This window comes from Sorex fumeus, unplaced genomic scaffold (genome assembly GCF_029834395.1).
Source record: "Sorex fumeus unplaced genomic scaffold, SorFum_2.1 ptg000015l, whole genome shotgun sequence".
NCBI lineage: Eukaryota > Metazoa > Chordata > Mammalia > Eulipotyphla > Soricidae > Sorex > Sorex fumeus.
The window spans coordinates 25,195,553-25,205,229 of NW_026606072.1; the positions used below are offsets into that span (position 1 = coordinate 25,195,553).

The following is a 9,677-nucleotide window of genomic DNA, read 5'->3' on the forward strand; positions in this document are numbered from 1 at the left end:
AGTTTTGGGGGGTTTTTTGGTGTTTTTTTATTTCCACACTCTAGTTTTTTAAATTCAAGCTATGACTGAACTTGTTTGGGGTTTTTTTTCATTTGTGCTATTTTTTTAATTTGGGGGCCACACTGTCAGAGCTCAGGCTTTAGTCCTGGCTCTGCACTCCTGGATCATTCTGAAGGGCTTGGGGGACCATACCAAGGTTTGAACCCAGGTCGGCCACATACAAGGGAAACACCCTACCCACTGTACTGTCCCTCTAGCCCTAAGTTTGTTTTTAACAAGGAAAACTGGATAAAATGGTATGTAAATCTGATTATTACAGTCATGACTAAGTATTTGGAAAAAAACATTCCTTGTCATCTCATATAATGTTTTCTCAAGAAAAACATTCCTTGTCATCTTGATTCCTTGTCATCAAGACCAGTAGGAAAAGTCATATGCCATTGTATTACTATTCCCATTTTAATTGTTTCACAATTAGTTCTAGTATTTATCGCTCAACATGGTGAAAATCTTACACGTACCAGCTTTTGCCTCTTTGGTTTTGCAAGATTAGTTGCATGGGGGATAGAGGGTTTGGGGAGGCCGTATTTAGCAACGCTTAGAGGTTAGTTCTGGCTCTGTGCTCAAGAGTGACCCTTGGAGGTACTCAAGGGACCATATGCAGTATCAGGGATCAAATTGGAGTCAGTCGCATGCCAGACAAGCATCTTCATCCTGTACTATATCTCTCTGGCCCCTCTATGTACCTGGTCTCATAGAAATAAAAGAAACTTGGCCTCTCTCTTCAGTGTCAAGATAAAAATACTGTCTTATCTTTCATCATTATGAATTTCCATAGACACAGACCTGAGAGTATTTGTTATCCTTATGTATCACTGTACTACTAGGACAGAGCTTCATTAAAAAAATTAATAAGGGAAAGCCCAGTGGTAGGGCGTTTGACTTGTGCACAGCCAGCCCGGCCAAGCAAGGTTCCATTCCTCTCCCCTCTTGGAAAGTCCGGCAAGCTAACAAGAGCATTTCCCCCACACGGCAAAACCAAGTCCGTGACGTATTCAATATGCCAAACACAATAACAAGTCTCAAAACGGAGACGTTACTGGAACCGCTCAAGCTAATCAATGAATAACGGGAGGACTGTGCCTAAGAATAACAGTTTTTTTACCAAGACCACTCAGACTGCATCCTCTTCAACTCACTCTTCTGATGGAAGAGAAGAATGAGGATCGATGTTTATAAAATGGAGTTGCAAAAGCAACACTTAGAACCAACTTCACACTCAGAAAAGGATACCCTAGCTCCTCTTCATGGTTTCAGTTGTTCTACAAGATCTGAGAAAATCTAACTTCTCTAGTAACCAATGCAGAAATGATCCCTGAAAGTATAATCTACCTTTTGACATCTTAAAAATTCTTTGACTTTTCCTTATTAAATAGTAACACCTCCCATGGATGGAGAATGTGTGTTTGGATTCTTAGGTCTAGCTCAGCTCCTGGCATTATAGCATCAACAGTTCACCTCCTACTGATAGGATCCTAACATTGTATTCACTGTACTGTACTGAATGTACAATAGTTTGACAAATGTTTAGATGTTTGCTCAAACAACTTCAACTCTTATTTGTCAATGTGAGAGAAAACCCAGTACGGCTTAGAAGGTTCTGGACTTGTTCAAGTGTTTCAGCATTGTTTTAGTAATTGTTAAGTACTCGGAAAATCCCCAGTATCTTAACTGTATCTAAAGCATATCTCTAAAACTGGGATGATCCTTATCTCAAAAAGGTTGGTCTGTTAGTTTTTTGATGAGGAATAAGGGAGATAAAAGCTCAAGGCACAGTGTCCAGCACACAGAAAGAAAAGATTAAACATTAATTAGATAAAAAGCAGAGGAAAGCAGCCACCATTCCTTTTAGCAACTCTTGTGATGCCCTCAGCTGTTTCCTGGAAAATCAAAACAAACGAGATGCAATTCCCGCTCGTGAAGAGCTTAGTTATATTTGCTACAGTCAAGGAACAAGACAGCGCATTACTAATTATCTGTCCCAGATTTCATCTACCACATAGTATCCTACAAGCCACAGACTCAGATCAGTGTAGAGGACAATTGTCAATCAGAATAAAAACTCTATTTACACATGTTTTCTGACAATTCCAGATGGATAAGGTTCATTACTTTTATACAAACTATTAAAAATCAACTCTTCTAATTTTCTAAGTATGCCATTTTTATTATGTTTGTTCTAAAGAAAAACAGTATTAATTCTGCTATTTACTTCTGCGTATTTGTGTAAATATCTTTGTGTGTTTTTCATTTGATAATGAATGGAAAGCATTGAATATAGCTTAGACCAAACTTTTCAAATCTGTTCTATTTCAAACATTCTAGTTTTTTATTACTCAAGCTACTGGCTTTTACAACCATTAATTAATCATTGCAGCCTTGCTCAAGTCCGTGCTCTTCCTTGACCATATATCTCGCTTGCTTGTCTCTGTGTTTCTTTGCTGACCTATTTCCACTCTAGAGAAGCCTGTGTTCTCTCTTGAACAAGTACTTCTCCCTCTCTCATGCCTAAAGAGAAACAAATACAAAAAATACCAAGATTCATGATTAAAGAAGACAAAACATTTAATTTTTTTACAAAAAAAAAAAAACATTTAATTTAATTTTCAAAGTCAAGAAAAGGGACCCAAGAGCTAGTAAGGCAAGGAAGGTGCTTTCCTTACAAGCTGTCAAACCGGATTCACCTCATACACTGCTAAGAGTAACTTTCTATGGAGAGCCAGGATTAAGCCCTGGGCTACAGCACCAAAAATGAAAATAAAAAACAAAAAAGGCTGACAACAGTACAATACAATACTGTTGTCAATGAGTTTAATAATGAGTATTGAGCCTAATATTCAGTACTGCAGGTAGGGTAGTTTCCAGCCTAGGTTCAATCCATGGCACCCCCATAGGGTCCCCCAGACTCCATCAGAGTGATTTCTGAGTGTACAGCAAGTAGTAAATCTTGAACATCACTGGTATTACCCAACAACCAAAACACTTTTTTAAAAATAAGTCTTTATTAGGGGCTGGAGCGATAGCACAGCGGGTAGGGCGTTTGCCCTGCACACGGCTGACCCGGGTTCGATTCCCAGTATCCCATATCCCCCGAGCACCGCCAGGAGTAATTCCTGAGTGAAGAGCCAGGAGTAACCCCTGTGCATCATTGGGTGTGACCCAAAAAGCAAAAAAAAGTCATTATTAATATTTATATTTATCTGAGGATAAAAATTTGCAATGCAATGCATGTATTGAAATTCTTTCTATAATAACAATCGAATTACTGATGATTATTCTCCACTTTAGAGTACTTTCATCTCTTTGTTACATATTTCACAATATATTAGTTTCTATCATGACTTTTAATATTGAAATTCTAGCTCTGCAACTTACACAATATATAACTGGAAGAAATATTTGACTTATGTTTAAAAACACAAGTTTCTTTTTCCTTTACAAAGTACAGCCAATGAAGCTGAGTGATAGCATAACAGGTAGGGAGTTTGCTTTGCACACAGCAGACCCGGGTTTGATTCCCATCATCCCATATGGTCCCCTGAGCACCGCCCGGAGTAATTCCTGAGTACATGAGCCAGGAGTGTGCAACGCCAGTGTGACCCCCCCCCCCAAGAAAAGCATAGTCAGTAATAGCAACCTAATAATATTTTAAGTTGTAATCCAGTAGTTTTTTATATTTTAATTAACAAAGAAAATATTGAGGAGCCAGAAAGATAGTAAAGGAGCTGCATACAGTCTCCTGAGCACTGCAAAGAGTGACCCCTGAGCACTACCAAGTGTAACAAAACATCCTTCTCTTTCTCTGTACCAAGAAAACAAAGAAAGTAAATATTGATCTGGAAAATGATCTAGCTCAGATGGCTGGAGCACAGTCTGTGAGCAAGAGCCTCAGGTTCCATCATCAGGACCATTTGGTGTACCACTTGATCCTCTGTGCACTACCAGTAGTCACTTATGAGCACAGAGCCAGGAATAGAGCTTGAGCACTGCCAGGCACGGACAGAGAAAATTAAATCAACTTATAATTGATAATGGGAAACAAGATATGAGATACAAGAAAATTTGAATGACAATAAAGTAATTGTTAAAAGATTCCATATGATAGCACTTGGTAAAACTGAAATTAGTGGTATAAGCAGTACATCTAAGTTCGTCACTGTTAGAGAAATTGTGTGGAGGAGCAGGCATTTATGCCAATTTAACGCAAAACCAAATGCTCAAATTGACACAAGGGAAGATTTTACATAAGTCAATGGAAATGTTTTCAGGAAAAAACCACAGTAACATCTTATAGACATGTATGCAATCTTGCTCTCCTTTTAAGGATAAATTATGTAAACTACTTAGTCTGTCATCAAATCAAAAAACGCTGCTTCTTATTCAAAGGCTACAAACTTATAGCACACCAAGTCTACAAATATATTTTCTTTTGTCACCTTTTTTTAATAACACACAAGTAAATTTTTCAGAACTAAAAGATTTCATAGGTTTTACAAATCAGGGTCTCTGGTTTCTCTTGAAAAATCCTGAAGATTTGCAAAAATGGGACTTGCATTTCCTAAACACAAATCTACTGAGACTGAACAGTTACTGCTATTTCCTTTATACTTGACCTCAATCAACAAGGTCTCCACCAACTCATTCAGGACTTTCAGATTTACTTACATACAGTGCATACCCTGGCTGCCACCTTGCAGAGTTTTGCGTTTAAAATTGTTCAAACCCTAGGGAAACGCTCCATTTGCTCCAGTACTTGGAGGAAAAAGAGATACCTTTGGGACAGACCCATCAAGAGAATACCTGAGTCAGACTGGGAATGAGTAATCAGGTAATCAGGGAAGCTTTGAAGAAAAAAAAATAGTAAAGGCATCTTGTTGCCCTTGTCTCTCTCACCTTTAATCCTTCCTCAGAATACTAGATAAAAGGACTTATGGTTTTGCTAAGCAGTTTATGCTTTGAAAGGCTAAATGTGTAGCCCAGTGAAAAGATTAGCAAGTTTAATCTCTATTTTAGCCAAAAAGTTGCCTTTCCGATATCCCCTGCTCATGGGTCGGGAGACTTAACATTGTCAAAATGGCAATACTACCGAAAGCATTGTATAAATTCAATGCAATCCCTATAAGGATACCCATGACATTCTTCAAAGAAATGGAGCAAACACTCTTGAAATTTATATGGAACAATAAGCCCCCACGAATAGCTAAAGCAATTCTTGGGAAAAAGAAAATGGGAGGAATCAACCTCCCGAACTTCAAACTGTACTACAAAGCAGTAATAATTAAAACAGCATGGTACTGGAACAAAGGCAGAACTGCAGACCAATGGAACAGGGTTGAATACACTGACATTTCTCCTCAATCATATGCTCATCTAATCTTTGATAAAGGTGCAAGTAATGTGAAGTGGAGTAAGGAAAGCCTCTTTAATAAATTGTGTTGGCATCACTGGACGGCTACATGCAAAAAAATAGGCTCAGAACTCTGCCTAACACCATGTACAAAAGTAAGATCAAAATGGATTAAAGACCTCAACATCAGACCAGAAACCATAAGGTACATTGAAGACAAAGTTGGCAAAACCCTCCATGACATTGAAGCTAATGGTATCTTCAAAGATGCCACGCCACTGGCCGAGCAAGTGAAAACAGAGATAGATAAATGGGACTATCTTAAACTAAGAAGCTTCTGCACCTCCAAAGAAACAGTGACCAAAATACAAAGACAGTCTACAGAATGGGAAAGGATATTCACCGAATACACATCTGACAAGGGGTTGATATCCAGGATATACAAAATACTGGTTAAACTCCACAAGAAGAAAACATCCAACCCCATCCAAAAATGGGGCAATGAAATGAACAGAAACTTTCTCAAAGAAGAAATCCGAATGGCAAAAAAGCACATGAGAAAATGCTCTACATCATTAATCATCAGGGAGATGCAGATCAAAACCACAATGAGATACCATCTCACACCTCAGAGACTGGCCCAAATTCAAAAGAACAAAAGCAACCGATGCTGGCGTGGATGTGGCGAGAAAGGGACACTCCTTCACTGTTGGTGGGAATGTCCACTGGTTCAGCCCTTCTGGAAAACAGTATGGACGATTCTCAAAAAATTAGAAATTGAGCTCCCATTTGACCCAGCAATACCACTCCTGGGAATATATCCCAGAGAGGCAAAAATGTATAGTCGAAGTGACATCTGCACTTGTTTGTTCATTGCAGCCCTCTTTACAATAGCCAGAAACTGGAAGAAACCTGAATGCCCAAGAACAGATGACTGGTTAAAGAAACTTTGGTACATCTACACAATGGAGTACTATGTAGCTCTTAGAAAAGATGAAGTCATGAAATTTACATACAAGTGGTACAATATGGAAAGTATCATGCTAAGCGAAATGAGTCAGAAAGAGAGGGATAGACATAGAAAGATTGCATTCATCTGGGGGATATAAAGTAACAAAGTATGAGATTAATACCCAAGAATAGCTGAGATCAGCACCAGGAGGATTACTCCATAACTTAGAGGCCAGCCGGGTATCCTAGAGGAAAGGGCTATTCAGATAGAGAAGGGAGCACCAAATAAAGGATGTTTGGAGGATCCTCCCAGGAGGGGAGATGCATGTCGAAAGTAGACTATGGACTGAACATGTTTGCCACTCAATGCCTCTTTTGCAGACCACAACACCCAAAAGGAGAGAGAGAACACAGGGGATTGCCCTGCCACAGAGACGGGGGGATGGGGGGATGGGGGTGGGAGGGATATTATCCATGGTGGTGGAAAATGGGCACTGGTGGAGGGATGGGTATCTGATCATTGTATAATTGAAACCAAAGCACAAAAAATTGTAAATCTACAACTTTAAAAAAAATAAAATAAAATAAAGGGAAAAAAAAAAAAAAAGAAAAGAAAAAGTTGCCTTTCCATTGGTATTTAGTCTGCTCATTTAAATAAATTTGGAATTTTGAACAAAAGGTTTAGTGAGAGGGCTGGAGTGATAGTACAGCAAGAAGGGTGTTTGCTTTGCGCATCGTTGACCTAGATTCAATCTGCAGTACCCCATATGGTACCTTAAGCCCCTCCAGGAGTTATCCCTGGGCACAGAGCAAGGAGTAAGCCCTGAACACTGCCAGGTATGATCCCTCTGCCCCACCCAAAAAGACCTAGTGAGGGCCCAATAAATATATTTAGGTATGGCTTTTGGGGGAGCGAAGGAGGGACTTGGGGTAATACCCAGAAATGCTCCAGTTTACTCATGACTCAGCACTCAGCAATTACTCCTGAGTAATTATTTCTGATGTTCAAGGAGATCATATGGGATGCTGGGGATCAAATTCAGATGGGCTCTGTGCAAGGCAGATGCCCTATCTTCTGTGCTATTGCTTTGGCCCCTAGGTATGACTTTTTAAAACTCTTGGATATTCAGGGTTATGCTTGACTCTGTTTGAGATAATATACTCAACCCTTTGAACTATCTTTCCAACCACTAAGTATGACTTCAAATTGCAGTAACAAGCAACTGAACAAATATAAAGACAGTACCTTAAAATTATGCGTCCTCTATAAGATATATCCTGGCTACATTTTAAGGGTCCCATAGTCTAATAATACTAGACAACCCTAATTTGCTCAAATACCTTGGCCAAGATTTTATATGTTAGCCTCAGATATCTAGATTTGTTGACAAAGTTGGTAATGTAAAATAAGCCCCTAATAAAATAGAATAAATTCCTTCCATAATCAAAAAAAAATTTTTTTAATGTTTCAGGCAGTTTTCAAACTATGCACCAGCAGTAGTTCAGAGCTGTCTTTTGGAATTCAGACTCAAGAGAATCCACACAGGCATGTGAATGAGAACTATCAGCAGAAGTTCAGAACACATTAATAGAACCCTCATTCTTCTTGGAAGAAGGAAAGGAAGCTAGATGTAACTTTCCAACTCAGTACTTTCAGAAATATTTAGCATAATACGTTTTCACAGTCTGTTGTGTCAATCTCTAAGAAGGAAAGAGATTTGGGTTTTGCCACTGTGGTCCTGTAAAGTCCTCAGTTAACCAAATAGATGAAACTAATGATTCATATAGTCCAGCCAAGTTTTCAGATTTGTTTGTTTTTGTTTGGGGGCCATATCTGGCTGCGCTCAGGGGTTACTCCTGGCTCTGTCTCAAGGGCCACTTTGGGCAGTGCTCTGGGAAACATACGTGGTGCCAGAAATCAAACCAAGGTTGGCTAACATAGAGGGCAACTGCCTTAGCCCCTATACTATCTTTCTGACCTGGTTTTCAGATATTTTTTATCTTATCCAATGATGACTGCACACAATAACTTTATTTTTTTATTTAATCATTTTTTTTATTAGTGAAACACCATGAAGTACATTTATAGACTTATAAATTTTTGTGCTTGGGTTTCAGTTATACAATGATCAAGTCCCCATCCCTCCACCAGTGCCCATCCTCCCCCACCACGGGTCCTAGCATCCCTCCCACCCCACCCCACCCCACCCCACCCCCGTCCCACCCTGCCGCTGTGGCAGGGCATTCCCCATTGTTCTCTCTCTCTTCTTTTGGGTACTGTGTTTTGCCAGAGAGGCATTGAGTGACAATCATGTTTGGTCTATAGACTACTTTTAGCATGTCTCTCCCACCCTGGGAGGGTCTTCACAACACCCTTTATTTGGTGCTCTCTTCTCTATCTGAGCTTCCTTTTCACCTGCGCATGTGGCTGGCCTTCAAGTCATGGAGCAAAATTCCTGGTACTAATCTGAGCCATTCCTGGGTGCTAGTCTCCCGTTTTGTTGCTTTATGTTCCCCAGATGAATGCAATCTTTCTGTGTCTATCCCGCTCTTTCTGACTCATTTCGCTTAACATGATACTTTCCATGTAGTACCACTTGTATGTAAATTTCATAACTTCATCTTTTCTAACAGCTACATAGTACTCCATTGTGTAAATGTACCAAAGTATCTTTAACCAGTCATCTGTTCTCGGGCACTCAGGTTTTTTCCAGATTCTGGCTATTGTAAAGAGTGCTGCAATGAACAAACAATTGCAGATGTCACTTCAACTATACCTTTTTGCCTCTCTGGGATATATTCCCAGGAGTGCTATAGCTGGGTCAAATGGGAGATCAAATTCTAATTTTTTGAGAATCGTCCATACTGTTTTCCAAAAGGGTTGGACCAGCCAGCATTCCCACCAGCAGTGAAGGAGGGTCCCTTTCTCGCCACATCCGTGCCAGCACCTGTTGCTTTTGTTCTTGTGGATGTGGGCCAGTCTCTGTGGTGTGAAATGATATCTCATTGTGGTTTTGATCTGCATCTTTCTGATGATTAGTGATGTAGAGCATTTTCTCATGTGCCTTTTTGCCATTCAGATTTCTTCTTTGCGAAAGTTTCTGTTCATTTCCTCGCCCCATTTTTTGATGGGGTTGGGTGATTTCTTCTTGTGTAGTTTAACCAGTACCTTGTATATCCTTGGTATCAACCCCTTGTCGGATGTGTATTTGGTGAATATTCTTTCCCATTCTGTAGGCTGTCTTCACACAATAACTTTAGCGTTAACAATCACCATGATTCTGTAAGAGACTTTTACTAGGAAGTTCCTCAGTGTTTA

At 39.6% G+C, this 9,677-nt stretch overlaps 1 non-coding gene across 1 annotated transcript; it reads right to left on the minus strand.

Moving 5' to 3' along the window:
• Nucleotides 1-1,169: 1,169 nt before the first annotated feature.
• LOC130021462 (small nucleolar RNA U3) lies at nt 1,170-1,391 on the minus strand. Its single transcript, XR_008792162.1, has one exon. It is a non-coding gene; the product is annotated as a small nucleolar RNA U3 (small nucleolar RNA).
• Between the last annotated feature and the right edge of the window lie 8,286 nt (nt 1,392-9,677).